The following is a 23691-nucleotide window of genomic DNA, read 5'->3' as shown; positions in this document are numbered from 1 at the left end:
TTGCACACTTTCCTAGTCTTTTTTATTTGGGGTTCATTTCTTTTCATTTTTTCTTTTGACCATTTATTTTTTTCACCCTTTGATTTTTCTTTTAGGGTATACCCTCTTTACATTTTTTTATTTTTTTATTTTTTCATAATATGGAAACCTTTACAGCAAGGAAAGGATGAACATATTACAGAGCTCAACCAGTCAATCATGAAATATGACACCTATTACTATCTATCTTTAGTTTTCCTACTTCTGTCTCAAGATTAAAAGGTTTTTCGGTATGAATCTTTGTATTTCGAACAACTGAATTTTATGCATTTTTCTCTTCTTCAGGTGTGGGATTATGTGTTGCAATTGTTTCCAAATCAAGTTCTAGAGGCTCTTCTTGTTTTTCTTTAGCAGGAATAACAGTGGAAGGTTTTCTGTTAGGTGTTTAATCATCTGATACATCTTCCACAGTTGGATTATCGGGGATAGGATCTGTTTTGGACAGAATATGTACAAGGGGGTTATTGTTTTTACCTTTGTTGGGCTACTTGATATCTTTTTGTTTGCTAATTTCAGGAACATTTACTCTTCTTCTCTTCAGATTGTATTGTTTGTGGACTTCATAAATCGTTGTATCGTATCCCTCCCTAAAGCCAAATGATTCACCTGACTGAGTTTTGAATTGTTTCACAATGTGAGCTTCTTGATCTTCATGGGTCAAGAAAACTTGTTGTTCATTGTTGAGCCCCATCAAATTGATTTGAGTGTCTTCTGTTGATTCATCAAAAATTGAGGCTTCAGCATAATTTTCTTGAAATGGGGGCCTAATATTTTGGTCAAGCTCTGTCTTTCCCGTGTTAGGATTTTGATTCTTCCTGAAATTTGGATTTCTCGCAGTATTGCTTGGTTGACCATCCCACGGGGATTTTCTCTCAATTGTCTCAACTCTATCTCCAATTCTATCCATTCCTTTGATGATTGCATCTAATTTCTGTTCAAAGGCAGAAGGTTCTTCTTTGAAAGGTATCCTCCTTTCAACTCTGGCTCTAGATCGTTTAGATATCAGATTGGCTTCAACGCTAACAGCTATGCTCAGCATCTCTTCTAAGTTTGGGGGAGTTCTTTCCCTAATTTGGTATGCCATATCAAAATCAAATTGCATCAGGGAATTTGATCAAAGCCAAATCTGGAGGAGGTCTGAGATTCTGAGGAATAGCATTGTAGATATTGTTGAATCTGGTACAGTAATCTTGGACAGTTTCTTGTGTACCTCTTCTTAGGTTTTCATATTCTGATAAAATGTGGAGAGAATCTTTCTTCTTTTCCCATCTATTCAAGAAGGTCTGATAAAAGGCTTGTGGGTCATTGATATTGTTTGTAGGGAGAGCTCTAAACCAGGTTCTAACATCTCCAGTTAAAATTTGAACAAATACTTTCATCCTGACATCATCATCATCAATCTCATAGTTTTCAAAATAGTCGGTCATTTTCTTGGCATGTTTTTGAGCTATGTAAACGCCAGTACCGTCAAAATAGGTAATTTTTCTTTGATAATCTTGAGGCATAGCTGCTGAATTTGCAGGTAAGTTTAGGGGAGTATATCGATTTGCCATGACTACAGAGATAAATGTGACTGCCAGAAGAGTAGGGATAACAGTGGAAATGAGAGTTGTAGATGGGGGAGTGGAAAAGATGGCTTGAGGCGCTAATGGGGGACTTGAAGAAGTTGCAGTAATGATAGAAAGGTTTGGTGTTTCTTCAGAGGTAAGCTTAGATTGGATGGGGTTCTGCAAATTTTTGTCAAGATGTGAACTAGCAAAGTTTTCTTCGCTCTCTTGTCTTCTAAGGATCCTGAGAATCAGATTAAGATTTTCAAACACAGGTGGAGGATTTGGGTCAAGATTTGATCTGGTGTAATGGATATTTTTTGGAGCCAGTTTCTAGATATGTTTTTGTTTTTTTCTTGGAATATTTTTAACAATACAACTTTAACATACTCTTCTAGGAGTTTTTTAGAATATGGGAATTTTTGAACTTTCCTAAAGATTTTATTTGAAAAGAGGAATTGATCAAGTATTTGAAACAGCTGTTTCAAAACATAAACTAGACCGGAGATAGACTGAAGCAGCATTTATTCACTTCTGCAATTGCAAAGCAAAAGCAGTTTCAAAGGCTACCTGGCTAACTTTAGGCTCTATCTGTAGCTTATGGAATGAACAATAGTAACAGACAATTATTCAGGTCCCCAGTGGAGTTGCCAATTATGTTATCACTCAGGTTGTTCCCAAAAGTTGTAAGAAAGGGAATACGACCGAGGTAACCACAGACCAATCTTTTAGATACAGATTCTAGCCAATCTGCATCCAAAGAGGGCTCTCTCTTTATGATTTATCTTTGTTTTTTTAAAGGTATTAGACTAGTTATGAAGTTCAAGGGTTTTGTTTTGAGTTTGGGTGGTGAGATTCAATAGAACAGTGAGGCAAAACTAAAGAGTTCAGTCCATTGGGCATGATGGAGTAAAAAAAGGATGGCTTTCTAGATTAGGTTTCTTAACAGATGATGGCATCACAGACCAAGGTAGTCAAACATGGAACAATTTAAAGGTTGGAATTAGATGGAATAGACTCAAATGGATGAAGGGAAATTAAGAATCCTTCAACATATTGACAGAGGGGAAATGGATGCTTACTGTTAAGAAGAAGTTAAGGATTCCTTAGAAAACAATCAACATGAAAGAACCAGCAAGCAGGATTAATTAAGAATTCATTACTTATACTAATTCTGAAGAAAACACAAAGAATAATAAAGACTGAAAACAGAGTGCAGTTAAGCAAATTCTGAATTAATCTTTCTCTTTATCATTCATATCATGAAACATAGATGATATAACAGACAAGAAACTTGAAAACACAAGGTAGAAATTACTCATTGATCCATGGATTGATTCAAGAATTTTGTGACAAGTCCTCTGCATCAATTCTTCTTCTAGTAAACCAGGCAATAGTTTGATCCCAACAGCTTTTTATTCCAAAGTTCAGGATTACAGCAAAGTCTAGAGAAATCTACACACACCCAACCTCTTCAAAACTCTGATGAAGGGGGTATTTATATAACAAAATATGTACAACAGGTATCTCAAAAAAGCTTCTGAGATAATATCTAAGTTTAACCTAAAGTAATCTACAAGCAAAGTAAAAACAGCTAACTCATCTGCAGCTGTCTGAAGTATCTGTGCGCCGACTCTCTATCTTAACTGATGCATTAATTCTAATATGCTTTCCTTAGTCGGCTCGGATACTCTTTAATGCTAATTTGATTTGTCTTTAATTCTGCACTGATACTCTTTATGGCTCCTCTCATAATCTTTAACTTTTAATAATCTTCTTTAATGTTGAACCAACCCTGCTCACTGCTTTCTGGCAAAAATAAGACTGCAACATGTCTTCTCACCACCCTTCTCTGGTAAACCATGTTTCTGTAGGTTTCCAACGGCCGGAGTAACAAAATATCCCTGTAAATAATATAGACAATGAGCAGTTAGAGAGACATAACAGAAACACACATAACACAGCAAATAATCAAGGAGCTCACCCAAAACTCTTGGGCTACATCTCCTGGTTCAGCTTTCAGTGGTGACCTCTCTATTATGTCTTCAAGAGCAGAGTTTTTACAAATGTGAACTAAAATTGAGTCTCAACACAACAGGAACAAACAACAGGGTTGTGCTTGAATCCCTCAAGTTTTTCTGAGTACACAGACTCTCCCTCTCGCTCTTTGTCTCTGTTTTCTCTCTGTCTCAGCACTGCCTCCTCTGTCTCTGTCATTCATGGCTTTTTAAGACAATCAGTGCTTGTCTGTTCATTTTCCCTTTCGGGCTCTCTAGCTCCCGGCCTCTGTCCATTCAAATCCCCTCTGAGCGTTAAACAATCATTTTTAAATGTCTCCAAATATGGTGGCCACCTATTTTGTAATGGAAGGGACCATTGGTGCGTTGAAATCCCAAAAATATCATTTCTCTGTTTACACGGAGAAATACATAGAAAACGCTAGAAAAATCTGCATAAACGCCTATTATGGGACTTCAAATAATATTAATTCCGCCTTATAATCCTATTGGGTCCACCTTTGGGTCAATATCGCATGCCCACCACTGATCTATGTGATCTTTGATCCAACGGTTGATATTCATGTCGGGCGGCTTACGCATGCGGAGATTACCCGCCCGAAAAGGCGGTTTTTCCAAGCCACGTGTCAGCCAGTGGATGGGATTGAATGAACCTTGTCCAATACCACTTACCGCCTGAGCCTCGCCCGAAATCCCGCTCATTAAAGAACTCAAATAAGATAAAATTGCATGTATAATCATTTCGGGTCCGTTTTATCGCTCCGGGTGCATCTCCTTTGTATTTCGTTTATTTCACGAAAATGAGAAAATACATAGAAAAACCCTTTTTACCAGAACTCAAAATATATATATATATATTCACATCCATAAAACCCGCCAGGCCTGGTCCTTTGTATCGCTGCTATGCGATATATCGCAATCGCATTTCGCATGGTCTTCGAGCCCCCTGTAAGTCTTCCCTTGTGTTTTAGCGATGCGATATTGCGATGTAATCTGGGTCGTTGATCTGCACTCTTGATCAATGGTCCTCGTCAAATCACACTAATCGCCATTACTATTTCCATAGGGATGCCTCTGATGTACTCCGTTGGTCACCTCTGATTGTGATATGCCGATTAAATCTGGACCGTTGATCAGCCAGATCTGACGACTCCTGTGCGATGTTGCTTAAGCCTCTGATAGACTCTGTTTTTGCCATTTCATCATGTTTTTTCCATCCGATAATGTTTTCCGCCATTCTTGAAGGTTTATCCTTTCCGATAGTTTTTAAGTATATGAAGACTTAGAGGTTTTTAGGATCCATTTTGGATCAAATATTGTAATGGAAATGCAGCTACTTAAGCAAATGATCAATTAAACCATGAATCTATGCACTACACTGTTGTAATGGAAATGCAGCTATTTAAGCAAATGAATGATTAAACCATGAATCTACACTAGCATACATGTACAATAAAGAGGAGCCTCGGCTGCTAGGGTTGGGCCTTGACCCAAGAGCTTCAACCCTCTAAGTTAACTCACTGTTGGCTTAAAACAAAACTCATTCTTATTATCAAAACAATGGATTACATCAAAAATTGTCACAAGTCTTGCAACTCGAAAATAGAGTAGAGTTTTTACAATCAAAAGTTTGAATCCTACTGTGGTCCTAGGCCTCTCTACTTATACATATGAAGTCTCCAATGACTGCCTTAAAATTAGGGAGGCTCGGCTCCCAAACTCGAGATAAATTGGTGCTTTGACTTTCACTTGCACGGCTGCCTTCTAGTCCTTATGATTTGGTTGTTTTCACTTCGAGCTGATGGAGGAATATTCGAATGGAGGGGTAGTAAATGAGGAGGATTTACCTCCTATAATTCCTCTCCCTTGTCCCATTCGATTTTTGACCAAGATATTTGCCAAAATTCCTTGCTTTTATCCTTTAATCCTGCATTAAATGCACATTAGACCACAAAGCAAAATATCCAACTGTAACTCATCTCATAAACAAAATATAATCAAAAGTAAGCAATAAGTTGTGAGAATAGCTGGTTTGACTAAGCTAGGAGGTGAATTAAGGCCCATATAATTACCCAATGATGAGGCTCATCACTCTGCAATATTACTTCCCTAATAACGCTAAGTTATGGATGATTTGTTCTGAGGTACAATTCCCTTTTCGGCAAGATCGGCCATAAAAGTTTACAACGGTGGTTATAAATGATAATTATTATGAAATAATCATTCTTTAATTCCAGTTTTAAATTTTGTAGGTCGTGCATAGGTCATGATGTAATTCGTCGTCCCCTCGGTTTAAATGTGACAATCGTCCTCGGTTGTAAAAAGGATATCACATTAAATTGCCATGATTTCTAAATAAAAGAGGAAAGTGATATTACCATTCCATGACGTACCTGGTATGACGTGGAAAAAAAAATTGGTGACGAGGTGCACGTAATTAATTCTAGCGATCATGGAAATTACTCCTGAATCATGGTGATGAATGTTGTATATCGTGACAGATAGATTTACTTGGATCATGGTTTGTAAGTTGTCAGTTGTTACAGATGTAATAGCCAAGACAACTGGTGTACTCCTTTCCATAAATTTATTATTAGTTCCCAAAAAACAAAAAAAAAACAAAGAACTAAAAACAGGCTTGTAACAGCATTATTGTAAGATATGCATGAAATGACAAATGTTGTTTCAATGAAAGTGTGTAACAGCCGCCACAAAGTAGTTTTCAACTGTCACAAAAGATTGTCTGTCTATGCCCCTAAAAAGAGGTTTCACAATCAAATTATTATTATTATTTTTATTTTTATTTTTTTAAACATGCGTAACAGCCATCAACCAATGTTGGTTTTCAGCTATTACACTTATTGGAAAGTTTAAAATTTTGGCAGCACAGGGGGGTTTTCCCCTGCTCTTGTAATCTGAAGGTCTAAATCCATGACAATGTTAACAAATGAATCCCTTGAAGCATGTTTATGATATAACCGAAGATGGTGCCCATTAGCAAGTAATGGTGTCCTCACACTGTCAATGGTAACCAAATTCACAGTCCCATTGTCAAAGACTACATCAACTTCATAGGGACCTAGCCATCTGGTGCAGAGCTTACCCTTGAAATCCTTGAATCTCGAACCATATAAGAGAGCCCAATCTCCTTTCTGAAATTTCCTCCTTTTAATAAACTTGTCATGTCACTTAGCTCTCTGCTGCTAGATAATCTATGTTTGTTGGATAGCAGCCAGTTGTTTCTCCTCCAATTCATTGAGTTGGTTCAACCATTGCTTTTTTGATGTAGCCAGATCGAGATTTACCTGCAATGTTGTTCTCAATGTATTGATTTCGAACTCTATAGGGAATAAGGGATTTTTACCATACACAAGTTCGTATGGTGAGAATCCCGTAGTATTCCTCCATGCAGTTCTATATGCCCACAACACTTTTGGAAGTTTATCGACCCAATTCCTTCGGTGACTAGCCACGGTCTTAGTAAGAATCCCTTCAATGAATTTGTTGGTGCTTTCCACTTGGCCATATAAGGTGAAGTGATTCTATGATGGATTTTATACTTTTCAACCAACGTCTAGATCAAGTGAGATGTAAATTGGGGCCCTCCATCTGTCATTATCTCCCTAGGTATCCCAAAATGGACAAATATTTCTTCAAATAAGAAGTCTAAAACAACTTGCTCAGTGGCTCTAGTTATTGCGTTTGCCTCGACCCATTTTGTGACATAGTCCATGCAAACCAAGATGTAGGACTTCTATCGATATGAAGGATTAATTGGTCCCACAAAATCCAAGGCCCATTTCTCAAATGGTTCTAAGACTATTTGAAGTTATAACGGCATCTCATCTGATTGTAGGGGTTGACCCATCTTCTAGCAGCTATCACACCCTTTCACAAACTTCTTAGCATCCTAAAATATTGTTGGCCAATAATATCCTGTCAAGAGGACTTTGTATTCCTGTTCGCCTGTCTGTGAAGTGCCCTCCACAAGGTTCCTCATAACAAGATTTCAGGATATCAAAAATTTCATCTTCCCTGACACAACAACTAATCTGAAAATCTGGTCCAGTGTGATAGAGATTCCCCTCTATCTAGGAATAAGTAGCACTCTGTTATATGACCTTTGTCTTTTCCTTGGAGGATAAGTATTGTGAGAACTTTCCTCTAGCAAGATAATTGCCTATGTTTGCATACCATGGTGAGTGAGTAGAAATAGAAAAAATATACTCATCAGGAAAATAATCCTGAGTAGGAATGCAATTCAATAGTTAACCTAGAAAGAAAATCAGCTGCTACATTATCTTTTCCATGTTTGTCTAAGATTGTGATATCAAATTCCTATAACAGCAATAACCAACGTGTAATCCTACCATTGGTAATTGGATTATTCATTAAAAAATGAATGGCATAGTGGTTAGTGTGTACAAATACTTGATACTCGGTGATGTAATGTCAAAACTCGTTGATGGCATGCACTACTGCTAGGAATTATTTCTCGGTCACTGTATAATTGAGCTCAACTGGAGTCAAGTTCTTGCTTATGTAATAAATAGTGTAAGGTTTCCTATCCTCCAGTTGACCAAAAATAGCACCCACAACAATTTCAAGTGCATCTATAGCTATGTGAAACGGAAGTTTCCAATTTGGTCCATGCAAAATAGGGGCTACTAATACACAGTATTTCAGCTTCAAAAAGGCTTGCTCACACTTTCCTATCCATACAAATTCCACATCTTTCATAAGTAAGGAGAGCAGAGGTGATGCAATTTTTGAAAAAATATCTTTAAACCTCCTATAATACCCTTCATGCCCCAAGAAACTACATACCTCGTTTTGTGTCTTCAGTGTTGGAATTTTCAAGATTACCTCTATTTTAGCAGGGTCTACCTTGATCTCGTCATTAGAAATGAAGTGTCCCAGCACGATCCCTTCATTCATCATCACTATAAGGTGTAAATTCATCTATGAATATTTCAAGACAGTCATTCAACAGATCCGAGAAGATTCCCAGTATTTTCCATTGGAAAGTTGTTGGCACATTGTAGAGTCCAAAAGGGAGAACTTTATATGCGAAAGTTCCCCAAGGGAAAGTAAAGGTCGTCTTATCCTAATCCTCTAGGCCAATCTGTATATGATTTTAACCACTACACCCATCTAAGAATGAAAAAAAATTCTTCCCAGAGAGGGTGTCAAGGACCTGATCTATAAACAATAGAGGAAAATGGTCCTTTTGACTGGCTTAGTTAAGTTCTTTATAATCCACATAGACTCTCCACCTACCATTTTTCTTAGGAACGATGACAAGTGGAGACACCCACTAGCTGTCAGATATCGGATAAATGATGTTAGCATTTAGGAGTTTCTGCAATTCTTCTTTCACTACCTCCTTCAGTGCAGGGTTCATACGGCGTTGTGGTTGTCTAACTGGATTGCAGTCATCTTTCAAATAAATGTGGTGAGTTCACAGGCTGGGATGAATCCCTTTCATATCTGTGTAGTCCCATGAAAATTCCTTTTTATATTTCTATAACAGCTGTAATAGAAATTTGTTTTTCTCAGGAGTCAGGTTGGGATTGATATTCAAATACTTCCTCAGTTCTATTTCAACTAGATTGTTGTCAGTATGCGGGGTGGTTCTCATTTGTTCAAAGTTTACATCATCTGCCTCATATTCCTCCCTTGATTCTTCAATAGGAGTGACAGAAAGTGAATTACTAATAAATCCATTAATGATATCATCTTTCATCTCATCCTTAAAATACTGGGCTTTTCCAAGGGTAAGGAGCGGTAGGGAAAGATCTAATTCGGGTTCAAATTCATCCCACCAAGGATTGCTCAAATCTATATTTGGTTTCTTTGGGGGGTAAATATTAAGTTTCTTTGTAGCCTGGCCATCCGAAATCATCATAGATCTGAATCTGCACCCTATAAATGCATCTGCAATGCCTAGCCAAGGTCTCCCTAAAATTAAAGGATGTCCTCCCAGGTTGGATTTGGTTTTCAAGATAAGAAAGTTAGTTGGATACCTCCAAGAAACTATTGTGATTATTACGTCCTCCAATACCCCCTCAGGTTTAACATTAGACCTATCTGCTAATTCAAGCATGGTAGGCATATGCCTAAGCCCATGTAGCCCCAGGGTGGTAAAAAGGTCCTTTGTCATTACGTTAATGGCCACCCCTAGGTTAATCAATGTATTAGTTCTGGGTTGGTCATCAATATAAACAGTAACTGTAGGGTTCCCTGGATCATTATACTTGGTTAAGAGAGGTTGATTGGTCATCCATTTGGACAGTTTTCCCATCACATGTATAGTAGCAGGGTCCTTAGGCTTCCTTCTAGATTTTTTAATGCACAGGTCTCATATTGTTTTAGCATAGATAGGTACTTCTTTAAGAGCTTGCAGCAGAGGAATCCGTACGTGAAAGTTTTGCAACTCCCTAAGAAAATCGGATTCAGTTTGTGAATTCGTTCCAGTCTCGATTAATCTTTGGGGATACGGAGGATTCTGAGTCATAACAGCCGAATCGGTTGTTACAGGTGTATCAGCTTTACTCGAGTTGGTTGTTACAGGAGAAAAAGTTCTTCTCAGGTTGGTTGTTACAGGTGTAACAATCCATCTTGCATCGACTATTACAGGTGTAACAGCCGCCTCAAGATCTACCATATCTTTTCTAGAAGACTCACATTCCTCCTCAGTGATGATAGGGGAGAGGTTTGATTTAATCACCTTACCCGACCGTAGTTGAATTTCATTAAGTCCAACGGGGGTGATAAGGTAAGTCTGGAAGGTAGTTAGAGCCTCTATGCTCTTGACTTCCTTATTATTTGGGTTAGGGTTAGGTTGCATATGTAATTGGGGTCGCGCAAGTGGTGTAGGAACAGGATTTTGGAAAGGAGGCAATTGTAATTGTTGTTGCATCGGAAATGTAGAGGGAGATGGACTTTGGGCATTCCCCCTCAAGTTTTGACTCCAAGGATATGGTTGAGATGGAGGGAACTAGATAGGTAGAGAGGGAGACCACTGGTTCCATGGCAAAGGAAAATGTGTTGGAGAAGGAGTAGAGTATTTCCATGGATATTGCTGAGCGTTATATGCATTATTCCACAAATTAAAAGAAGAGAAATCTTAAGACATAACTAGTGTTCATGGCTGCCATAGTCTCATGGGTCTGATGAAATAGGAAGACTGAACTTCTTCACTTGACTCTCTAAGCACCACCTTCAATCTAGGAAGCTCCGGACATTAACCTGTACAATTTTCCAGTTCACAAATATTTCACAAGTTGATGTTGTTCATTTCACAATCCCTCGAGGGACATTTCTTTCTGCATTTCGTATAGAACACAACTAAATTTGTGTCAGCTTCCCCTTGTATCTTCTTGATTTGTGTCGTCATTATCTGAGCAGATAAAGTACTGAGGAGGTCAGTTTTAAAATTTTCAAATAAATTCCCAATCTCTTCTCTGGTTACTCCTCCACTTGCATATTTTTGTATTAGGACTGAAGGATCCCGTACTGAGCTTCTTCCTTTAGTCGATCCTCTTGAACTCCTCAGACAGAGTCTTATTATTTCATCAAACGTTTCTTGTGATATGTCCCCTTTTCCTAATAAATTCAGGTGTTCCAAGCAGTCATCTCTCATGCCCCTTATGAATATGGTCTTCAAAACTTCTGGAGTCAGATTATTAAATTTAGACCTCTGTATATTATAACAGAATCGTTCCACATAATCTTCCAGGATTTCATCCTCCTTTTGTGTTATCCTGAATATTCCCTCAAATCACTGGTTCAGCAATAGTCCTCATATTTAAAAAGAAATGTCTCTTTCATTATGTTCCATGTCTGGATAGTACCAGCACCCAGTCTCATAAACCATCTCAATGCTGCTCCTTTTAGAGTAGCAGGAAATAGTTTCAGCTTCTGAGCATCTAAGGTGTAATCATAAATTCTACATAGAACATCAAATTCGAACAAAAAAGTATCAAGATGTTCTACAGCCATCCCTTGAAAAGATGGAAGAGACGATAAAGGAATATTTTTCATAGGATCTTTCCTTCTTGTCTCGTGTATCGAGAACTTAAAAGTAGTAACAGTGCCGTTTGTCTGAGTATTTTCATCCCCCATGGTTGATCCTCCTAAATCCTAGTGTGATGAATCTCCTTCATACCGCTCATGGGATTGTCTTATAGGTGATGGGTTATGAACTAATGGGTCAAGCTACCCTGAAGCTGGCTATTTCACCACGATGCCTGAATCTGGATAATGGTAGTTGAATAGATGCCCTTCCGGTTCAGGCCCTTGATGTCCCCCATCGGTCTCCCATTAGCCTTCTTTCCTCAAACCTTGTTCATTGTCTCCCCACTATTGTTCTTGGTCTGGATTCCCGATCTCAGGAGTGGATATACTGATTGCAGGATGATGAGGTCCAGAGACTGAGGGACCGACGCTCCAGGCCTTGACATTATAGCAGCTTCTTTTGGCCATGTTTTCCTTGTGTCCCTGTGTGAAATGGACTGTTTTTTTTCTACTTTTAAAATAAATTCCTCAAAAAATGTTTTCCTCCCCAAATCTACACTCGTCTTTTCCTTTTTACGACCTGTTTTTCCTGCGACTAAACAGAGTGGGTGTATTTTCGGTATCTCTATTATTCCTACAATTACACAAATGGACCCTATTTGTATTAATTCATGCCCTAAGTGTCTCAGTTTCAACAACGATGAGCCCACCCAGATATGTTAGAGCGATGCACAGGTTCTTACCTCCCGTCTTATTGCCCAACAACTAAAGATTTGGAAACATGTTTTAAGAAAATACCAAAATTTCACACCCTAAGTGCCCTAGTGATCACAATGGTGAGCCCACCCAAGTATGTTAGAGCGATGCGCAGGTTCTTACCTCTCGTCTTACCACCCAGAAATTGTGGACTAGGAACACTCTATCATCAAACAAACATCTTGGCTGATTGTATTGTCAACTGCCTTCCCCAACAACGGCACCAAAATGGTGTGTTGTATTAATCACCTTTAATTGACTAAGACTACAACCATTTAATTGTCAACCCATGGTAGGTCTGTTTATTTCAAAGGAGTCTGCATTATTTGTGTTGATACACCACAACCAAGGATGAAAAGGGAAAACAATAAAGAATGATGTTGAATTAATTGCATAAATTAACATTCATGCAGAAGTCAAAAACACTCTAGAAGAATGGAATCACACTTTTCATCTATTAGAACAAAGGCGTGCCACACACTGTATTGATAACTACACCAGCAGGTCAACTCCCATACTTCTAACCAAATTTGTGTAACAGAACATCATAAATCTGGAATTGAGCAGATCTATTCTACAAATTATATGGCGACAACAAAACCGTGCATATACTAAAGGAAAGGAATAATAATATACAACTACTATACCACTGCAGTCCCTACTAAAGAGGAGGATCCTTCCTCCATAGTAGGGCACAGGAATAAACATGAACTTAGTTAAGAATCAAACTTAGAGCAGTAACAACATCACCACAGTGTCTTGATATTAAAAATAACTAAGAATTACAGGATCAAAGTAGCAGTTCTCTTCGTGCCAAAGGGATTGAGTTTCTCTTATAGAAATTACATACCCAAAAATTAGGAACAGATTACTCATGAAAATCTCATGATTCTCATGTTGGTCAATAAAATAGAAATTTTTATAACAAGTTCCTAAATAGAATTCTTGTTCAAATACACCAGTTGGAATCATAATCGCTTAGATTTGTCACTTTCTAAATAGATAATTCATAAGTCTCCAACAGTTGTCATGTGGAATAGTACCCACAGCTTGATAGTTATGGTGTAACAACATCCTACGGTAAAACAACAGTTTGGGATATAATAGCAACATTTGGTAACATAAACAACTTGTAACGGCACCTGGAATATAATGGCAGCAATCTGTAACAGCAACGCGTGTAACAGAAAAGTCTGTGACAGTGACGTGGTGTAACAGCGAAGTCTGTGACAGTAATGTGGTATAAAAACAATATGTTTCATCATGCTCATGGATCAATCGGCGTGGTTGTGCATTTCATAACCTTGCTCTCATGGGTAGCACCTGAAAAAGAGGAGAGGAACCAAAAGACTTCTCCAACGTTTTCCCCGGTTATCCATAAAAAGGATATTGCATTATATCTAGCAAAAATGGAAAAATAACATGATGACAAAATATGTTGTCTATAATAAGGAAAGAGGCAGTTAATATGTAAAGTTTTGTAGGTTCGGAGGGAAAGAGGTCAAAAATGGGGAAAGAAAGTATAGAAGATAGGTACAAAAGATACACCCAATAGGTTGTTGGATAGCAGCATCAACAACAATGAGAGAATGAAAGGTAGCAGTAGAAGGCTAAGAAGCAGCAACAGGTAATCAAGCAGAAGAGGGCTAGGAAACTGAAAGAAAAATTTCAAGGCAGTAATGAAAACTGTCATGGGAGGCACATGAAGAGCCAGCAGAGGTCCTTTCCTACTCAAGGACAAATCCTACAAAGGAAATGTAACCTTTTTCATCAAAATCCTTTTCATGGATATTGTTTTTCTTGCAATATTTTTGGACATTAAGCCATAGAGTATAGATGGCATGCAAGGAAACAAAATGTGCCAGGTAGCAGCAACCCAAGAATGCACAAAAAGGCTAGAAGAAGGCATGTTGGTCACGATAGGAGTTTTGAAAAAAAAATGTCAAAAAGAGAGCTAGCTGCAAAAGTGAGAAGAAATAGAATGCTTCTTAGCATATGTATGTGAATGCAGCAACTTGGGATTTGAAGACAAGGAGAAAGAATGGAGTTGAAAATTACAAACTTGTCTTCAATGCTCTATGTCAAAAGAGAAAGATGAAAATAGGAGGAAGAAATAAGGAGAATGATCATCTTACCTGTGCGATGGACCTCTGTGTAAAGCATAAAGGCATCAAAAGGATTTGGGTGAAGAAAGAGGAGTTAAAAGAGAAGGTTCCTCTACCCATGTGTAGTTGAGAAGAAGCCCAAACAGGGGTAAAGAAGAAGCTAGAGAGTAATGCTTATGTCAGAACTCAACCTTTGAAGGTCTGGAGGAAGGAGGAGGATGATCTGGTAAGGGGGAGTAGATCCTATATTTCTCTTCGGTGAAGGAAGAGAATGGCCTCAAGGGAGGCCGAATAAGTCAAATGCAAGAAGCCAAGAAGAAAAAACATAAAGGTGCATCTAATTGATGAAGGTATGCTATGTTTTCTTGCTAATTACGAGAATAAATTGGTTTATTTTGAAAGTGTCATCATTGAAACAAAAGATATATTAATTGAGAGAGTGCTCAGCAAGAATCCATAAGGTGTCCAAAACTCAAGGCATTCAAATCAAAGGCAGTATATGTTCAGGGGGAGCATATCACATATGCCCAATTTATGGAGCAGCAATAGTGACAGTCTTGAAAGAGATTTCTGTGAAGCAGAATTTACATTTCAACATCTAGCCTTTGATCTACACAGTCTGTGATTGCATGGGGAGAGAAAGGCAGCTTGTAGCCCCTTGTCATTGATGTCAAAGGGGGAGAGAAAGGAAGCTTGTAGCCCCTTGTCATTGATGTCAAAGGGGGGAGAATTGTGGAGAAGCTATGGTGGTCTATGTAGAAGAAATCAAGCCATTAGTGTCTCATGCAATGAGATGTGTGGAAGCAGCATGAGGTTTGACCATTACATGAAGAGAAGGATGGAGTGTTACCATAAATTCCAAAGGGGGAGATTGTTGGATAGGTGGCATTGTCTAGATGGTCAGTGGCCTAGTGAAGGCATTTGCAAGTGTGTTGGAATTGACATCAACAATCACGCTGGGAAGATGTGTTAGGAAGTTGGAAACTGCTGACAGGAGTAGTGCCTAACTATTGGCAGGAGTGTTGGCATTGATGTCAACTAGACTAGCTTGGATGCTTGTTGCAACACATGTTGGGAGTGATGGCCTAGGAGGAATCCCATGGTTGTTCATAGCTCAGAAGGGTTCCTATGATAGCTACAAGCTTTGAGTAGATAATCATCATAGAAACAGACTTAGTGGAAAAGCCATAAAATGATTATTACAGTGATGAGCTAGATGGAAGTCCAAGGTAGATGCAGGCTTCATGTAGAGAATCATCACAGTAGCAGGCTTATTAGAGAAGCCATAAAATGATGATTCAATGATGGACCAAGAGGAATTCCATGGTAGTTATAGGCTTCATGCAGAGGATAACCTTGGTGGTTGTGATTCCAGTTTCCCAGAGAGTCAAGGAGCGGAATAATGTCAGAGATATTGGAGCCATCTTAGAGGTAGCATATGGGCTCAAAGACTTCATTGGATCCTCTCCATTGGAAAGTTATCTGGACGATATTTCCAATGATATGCGGAAGTCCAGAAATGGATTCCTAGTTCAAAAGTTATGGACTGCTGAAGTTCATGGATTTGAAGCCTTAGGCAGGAGGGAATATCGCATATCGGAGATCCAACATATCAAATATCAAAATATAAGAGGTCTAAGCATATCGACGATCACACATCGAAGCAGGATATCGATGATCACATATTAGAGGTCCACATATCAGGAATATTGGCGATCGAAACCCCAGAGATCAGCCATATTGGCAATCGGAGGTTGGGCATACTAGTGCATCGCATGTTGGAGGTCCAAATACATCGAAGATCAGTGGTCGCAACATTGGAGCTTGGAGGAGATATCAGTGATCGCAACATTAGGCATATCAGTGATCAGAGGAGATTGGAACATCAACAATCGAAGGATATCAGACTTTCCAAGTGAGAACCTTTTAAAAGTTGCGATATGGTTTAAAATGTTGATAGCATTAAAATTCATTGGGAATGACAAAAGAAAAATAAAAAAGGAATTCATCACAAAACCAAAGGTGGGCAAGCCCTTTTCTCTTTCCTCTAGCAGGACATGTGGTGGCATATGATTGGTCCCAATAAGGTACAGTGGAAGCTGACGTTAGCATGATGTGGCAATACGGAAGGACACATGGTAGGAATATTCGACCATATTGGGTGGCCTAATCGGCCATAACTTGGTGACACATGTCACCACTCAAGAATCAGCATGTGGCAGTGATGACGTCATATTGAAATTTGGTGATCAAAGGATTGAGGGTTGTTATCACTCAAGTTGTTCCCAAAAGTTGTAAGAAGGGGAATACGGCCAAGGTAAACACAGACCAATCTTTTAGATACAGATTCTAGCCAATCTGCATCCAGAGAGGGCTCTCTCTTTATGATTTAGCTTTGTTTTTTAAAGGTATTAGGCTAGTTATGAAGTTCAAGGATTTTGTTTTGAGTTTGGCTGGTGAGATTCAATAGAACAGTGAGGCAAAACTAAAGAGTTCAGTTCATTGGGCATGATGGAGTCAAAGAAGGATGGCTTTCTGGATTAGGTTTCTTAACAGATGATGGCATCACAGAGCAAGGTAGTCAAACATGGAACAATTTAAAGGCTGGAATCAGATGGAATGGACTCAAATGTATGAAGGGCAATTAAGAATCCTTCAACATATTGACAGAGGGAAATGGATGCTTACTGTTAAGGAGAAGTTAAGGATTCCTTAGCAAATAATCAACATGAAAGAACCAGCAAGCAGGATCATATAAAAATTCACTGCTTATACTAATTCTGAAGAAAACACAGAGAATAATAAAGACTGAAAACGGATTGCAGTCAAGCAAATTCTGAATTAATCTTTCTCTTTATCATTCAGATCATGAAACATAGATGATATAACAGACAAGAAACTGTAAAACACAAGGTAGAAAGTACTCATTGATCCATCGGTTGATTCAAGAATTCTATGAAAAGTCCTCTGCATCAATTCTTCTTCCAGTAAACCAGACAACAGTTTGATCCCAACAACTTTTTATTCCAAAGTTCAGGATTACAGCAAAGTCTAGAGAAATCTACACACACCCAACCTCTTCAAAATTCTGATGAAGGGGGTATTTATATAAAAAAATATGTACAACAGGTATCTCAAAAACGCTTCTGAGATAATATCTAAGTTTAACCTAAAGTAATCTACAAGAAAAGTAAAAATAGCTAACTCGTGTTGTGCTGGAAGTTGGTTCTTTAGGGTTCGGCCTACAGCTGTCTGAAGTATCTGTGCGCCGACTCTCTGTCTTAACTGATGCATTAATTTTGATCTACTTTCCTTAGTCGGCTCGGATACTCTTTAATGCTGATTTGATTTGTCTTTAATTCTGCACTGATACTCTTTATGGCTCCTCTGATACTCTTTGACTTTAATCATCTTCTTTAATGCTGAACCGACCCTGCTCACTGCTTTCTAGCAAAAATAAGACTGCAACATGTCTTCTCACCACCCTTCTCTGGTAAACCATGTTTCTGCAGGTTTTAGCCGGCCGAAGTAACAAAATATCCCTGTAAATCCTTGTTTCTTTTCTTCTGTGAACTTGGAGATCCCTCGGTTTACTTTAAACTGTATTAAAAGAGGAAGAACATTATACTGTCAGCTTGGTTGAGGCCGCGAGCTCATTGATGGAGCCTTTGTGGTCTGAGGCGGCTAAAACACTGGAACTGAGTCGGTCGTAAGTTTGGAGTGCACGGGGCGCTGTGTGCAAAAACATAACAAAAAATGACCTTTGTACCCTTTATTGAACAAAAAGATTTTTGGCGGGAAAATTTGATTTTTCGGATGGGTGACGTAAGCATGACGTCATCGGGGGTTCGGTATGGATGAATTGGCAGGTGACATGGCAGTATGGATGGTGACATGGAGGGTGACGTCAGCGAAGGGTGATGTGGCAGGGCAGTAAGCTGTTTTTCCCGCACCGCTTTTGGGCTAGGGTAGTTTCGGGCAGAGGGGCAGCGAACACCGCGGGAGCTTGACACGTGGATCCGATACGGGACAAAAACCATCAATCGCCCAGGCGGTAAAGTACAGCGGCAAGGGGGCTAGGGAAATGAATATCAATCGTCCGATGTAGAGAATTTGATCTTACGGTTGACGCATTATGGAGACGGCGGATGGTTTAAACAGCGGGGCCAATGTATTAAACAATGGTTTATAATAATGTCGAGGTGATTTTCATTGGTTCGCGCGGTTGACTTGGTTATTATAATTAATTCTGGATGCACGTGGGGAGGGTTATTAATGGGTTCCAAATGAACCAATCAATTCCCAAAAATATTGATATGGTTGTTTTCAACCGGGGGGCGGGGATTTTAATACATGAGGTTTTATACATATATACATATTACGGGAAGGGGTTTATATATGGGAGTTATATAGTAAAGTTTAAGGTTAATATGAATTTTTGAATGGAGCGCTAAGTTATAAAAATATTTTAACCTTTTTAGTTAAAACTTAGGCTAGGGTTTGAAAAAGGGTTTATGAAATGGGATTAGTGTTTTTTGAGTGATTTTGAACAGAACTCAATACCTTTTGGAGGGAAATTAGTAAGTGATTGGGGAAACAGTATGAAGGGGGGTTAGTCATGCCTCGCTTGAGTTGTTCCAAGGGTAATGTCTGCCATAGTACTTGTGATAGAGGTAAAATTAACACTTTGAGAAGCAAAACCTATCACAAGTCTCATTCTGCAAAAGCAATCACCTACCCTGCCCATTTTGCCTAACATTTTTTCTTCTTTCTTTGGGTGCACCTAGATTGGAAAACCCTTTCAATCTTCTTTTCTTTTCTTTTGCATGATAAGCCAATTTAAGTCTACACTTATTTCTTCCAAGGGCTCAGATTAAACAGTTGAGCTCCTTTGCTTCTCCACCTATCTACTTATCTGCCAAGATTAAACAGTTTGGACAGATTTTTATTCTCTATCTCTAAAACATGAAATTGAAACATGAACTGGCCAAGATTAAGATGTTTGGCCATTCATCAATTGTGGCATATAGTGAAAAGCTGCACACAATTCTTATTTGCAAAAAATGGATTTGTAGTGCCATTTAGACTTGCACATTTTCCTGGTCTTTTTTATTTGGGGTTCATTTCTTTTCATTTTTTCTTTTGACCATTTATTTTTTTCACCCTTTGATTTTTCTTTAAGGGTATACCCTCTTTACATTTTTTAATTTTTTTATTTTTTCATAATATGGAAACCTTTATAGCAAGGAAAGGATGAACATATTATAGAGCTCAACCAATCAATCATGAAATATGACACCTATTACTATCTATCTTTAGTTTTCCTACTTCTGTCTCAAGATTAAAAGGTTTTTCGGTATGAATCTTTGTATTTCGAACAACTGAATTTTATGCGTTTTTCTCTTCTTCAGGTGTGGGATTATGTGCTGCAACTGTTTCCAAATCAAGTTCTAGAGGCTCTTCTTGTTTTTCTTTAGCAGGAATAATAGTGGAAGGTTTTCTGTTAGGTGTTTGATGATCTGATACATCTTCCACAGTTGGATTATCGGGGATAGGATCTGTTTTGGACAGAATATGTACAAGGGGGTTACTGTATTTACCTTTGTTGGGCTGCTTGATATCTTTCTGTTTGCTGATTTCAAGAACATTTATTCTTCTGCTCTTCAGATTGTATTGTTTGTGGACTTCATAAATCGTTGTATCGTATCCCTCCCTAAAGCCAAATGATTCACCTGACTGAGTTTGGAATTGTTTCACAATGTGAGCTTCTTAATCTTCATGGGTCAAGAAAACTTGTTGTTCATTGTCGAGTCCATCAAATTTATTTGAGTGTCTTCTGTTGATTCATCAAAAATTGAGGCTTCAGCATAATTTTCTTGAAATTGGGGCCTAATATTTTGGTCAAGCTCTGTCTTTCCCGTGTTAGGATTTTGATTCTTCCTGGAATTTGGATTTCTCGCAGTATTTCTTGGTTGACCATCCCACAGGGATTTTCTCTCAATTGTCTCAACTCTATCTCCAAGTCTATCCATTCCTTTGATGATTGCATCTAATTTCTGTTCAAAGGCAGAAGGTTCTTCTTTGAAAGGTATCCTCCTTTCAACTCTGGCTCTAGATCATTTAGATATCAGATTGGCTTCAACGCTAACATCTATGCTCAGCATCTCTTCTAAGTTTCGGGGAGCTCTTTCCCTAATTTGGTATGCCATATCAGAATCAAATGCATCAGGGAATTTGATCAAAGCCAAATCTGGAGGAGGTCTAAGATTCTGAGGAATAGCATTGTAGATATTATTGAATCTGGTACAGTAATCTTGGACAGTTTCTTGTGTACCTCTTCTTAGGTTTTCATATTCTGATAAAATGTGGAGAGAATCTTTCTTCTTTTCCCATCTGTTCAAGGAGGTCTGATAAAAGGCTTGTGGGTCATTGATATTGTTTGCAGGGAGGGCTCTAAACCAGGTTCTAACATCTCCAGTTAAAATTTGAACAAATACTTTCATCCTGACATCATCATCATCAATCTCATAGTTTTCAAAATAGTCGGTCATTTTCTTGGCATGTTTTTGAGCTATGTAAACGCCAGTACTGTCAAAATAGGTAATTTTGCTTTGATAATCTTGAGGCGTAGCCGCTAAATTTGCAGGTAAGTTTAAGGGAGTATATCGATTTGCCATGACTGCAGAGATAAATGTGACTGCCAAAAGAGTACGGATAACAGTGGAAATGAGAGTTGTAGATGGGGGAGTGGAAAAGATGGCTTGAGGCGCTAATGGGGGACTTGAAGAAGCTGCAGTAATGATAGAAAGGTTTGGTGTTTTTTCAGAGGTAAGCTTAGATTGGATGGGGTTCTGCAAATTTTTGTCAAAATGTGAACTAGCAAAGTTTTCTTCGCTCTCTTATCTTCTAAGGATCCTGAGAATCAGATTAGGATTTTCAAACACAGGTGGAGGATTTGGGTCAAGATTTGATCTGGTGTAATGGATATTTTTTGGAGCCAGTTTCTAGATATGTTTTTGGTTTTTTCTTGGAATAGTTTTAACAATACAACTTTAACAGACTCTTCTAGGAGGTTTTTAGAATATGGGAATTTTTGAACTTTCCTAAAGATTTTATTTGAAAAGAGGAATTGATCAAGTATTTGAAACAGTTGTTTCAAAACATAAACTAGACCGGAGATAGACTGAAGCAGCATTTATTTACTTCTGCAATTGCAAAGCAAAAGCAGTTTCAAAGGCTACCTGGCTAACTTTAGGCTCCATCTGTAGCTTATGGAATGAAAAATAGTAACAGACAATTATTCAGGTCCCCAGTGGAGTTGCCAATTATGTTATCACTCAGGTTGTTCCCAAAAGTTGTAAGAAAGGGAATACGACCGAGGTAATAATAGACCAATCTTTTAGATACAGATTCTAGCCAATCTGCATCCAAAGAGGGCTCTCTCTTTATGATTTAGCTTTGTTTTTTTAAAGGTATTAGGCTAGTTATGAAGTTCAAGGGTTTTGTTTTGAGTTTTGGTGGTGAGATTCAATAGAACAGTGAGGCAAAACTAAAGAGTTCAGTCCATTGGGCATGATGGAGTCAAAAAAGGATGGCTTTCTGGATTAGGTTTCTTAACAGATGATGGCATCACAGACCAAAGTAGTCAAACATGGAACAATTTAAAGGTTGGAATCAAATGGAATAGACTCAAATGGATGAAGGGAAATTAAGAATCCTTCAACATATTGACAGAGGGGAAATGGATGCTTACTGTTAAGGAGCAGTTAAGGATTCCTTAGAAAATAATCAACATGAAAGAACCAGCATGCAGGATTAATTAAGAATTCATTGCTTATACTAATTCTGAAGAAAACACAAAGAATAATAAAGATTGAAAACAGAGTGCAGTTAAGCAAATTCTGAATTAATCTTTCTCTTTATCATTCAGATCATGAAACATAGATGATATAACAGACAAGAAACTGTAAAACACAAGGTAGAAAGTACTCATTGATCCATCGGTTGATTCAAGAATTCTATTAAAAACCTCTACATCAATTCTTCTTCCAGTAAACCAGACAACAGTTTGATCCCAACAGCTTTTTATTCCAAAGTTCAGGATTACAGGAAAGTCTAGAGAAATCTACACACACCTAACCTCTTCAAAATTCTGATGAAGCGGGTATTTATATAACAAAATATGTACAACAGGTATCTCAAAAAAGCTTCTGAGATAATATCTAAGTTTAACCTAAAGTAATCTACAAGAAAAGTAAAAACAGCTAACTCATCTGCAGTTGTCTGAAGTATCTGTGCGCCGACTCTCTATCTTAACTGATGCATTAATTCTAATATGCTTTCCTTAGTCGGCTCAGATACTCTTTAATGCTAATTTGATTTGTCTTTAACTCTGCACTAATACTCTTTATGGCTCCTCTCATAATCTTTGACTTTTAATCATCTTCTTTAATGCTGAACCAACCCTGCTCACCACTTTCTGGCAAAAATAAGACTGCAACATGTCTTCTCACCACCCTTCTCTGGTAAACCATGTTTCTGTAGGTTTCCACCGGCCGGAGTAACAAAATATCCCTGTAAATCCTTGTTTCTTTTCTTCTGTGAACTTCGAGATCCCTCGGTTTACTTTAAACTGTATTAAAAGAGGAAGAACATTGTACTGTCAGCTTGGCTGAGGCCGCGAGCTCATTGATGGAGCCTTTGTGGTCCGAGGCGGCTAAAACACTGGAACTGAGTCGATCATAAGCTTGGAGTGCATGGGGCGCTGTGTGCAAAAACATAACAAAAAATGACCTTTGTACCCTTTATTGAACAAAAATATTTTTGGCGGGAAAATTTGATTTTTCATACGGGTGACGTAAGTATGACGTCAGCGGGGGTACATTATGGATAAATTGGCAAGCGACATGGCAGTACAGATCGTGACATGGAGGGTGACGTCAATGAGGGGTGATGTGGCAGGGCGGTAAGCTGTTTTGCCTGCACCGCTTTTCGGCTAGGGCAGTTTCGGGCGGAGGGGCAGTGAACACCGCGGGAGCTTGACATGTGGATCCGGTACGGGACAAAAACCGTCAATCCCCCGGGCGGTAAAGTACAGTGGCAAGGGGGCTAGTGAAATTAATATCTGTCGTCCGATGTGGAGCGGCTGATCGAACGATTAACGCATTATGGAGAAAGCGGATGGTTTAAACAGCAAGGCCAATGTAT

This window comes from Pinus tabuliformis, chromosome 3_2, assembly GCF_031772625.1.
Source record: "Pinus tabuliformis cultivar Carrire ecotype Pingquan chromosome 3_2, CPIR1, whole genome shotgun sequence".
Classification (NCBI taxonomy): domain Eukaryota; kingdom Viridiplantae; phylum Streptophyta; class Pinopsida; order Pinales; family Pinaceae; genus Pinus; species Pinus tabuliformis.
This window is presented reverse-complemented; position numbering follows the sequence as displayed.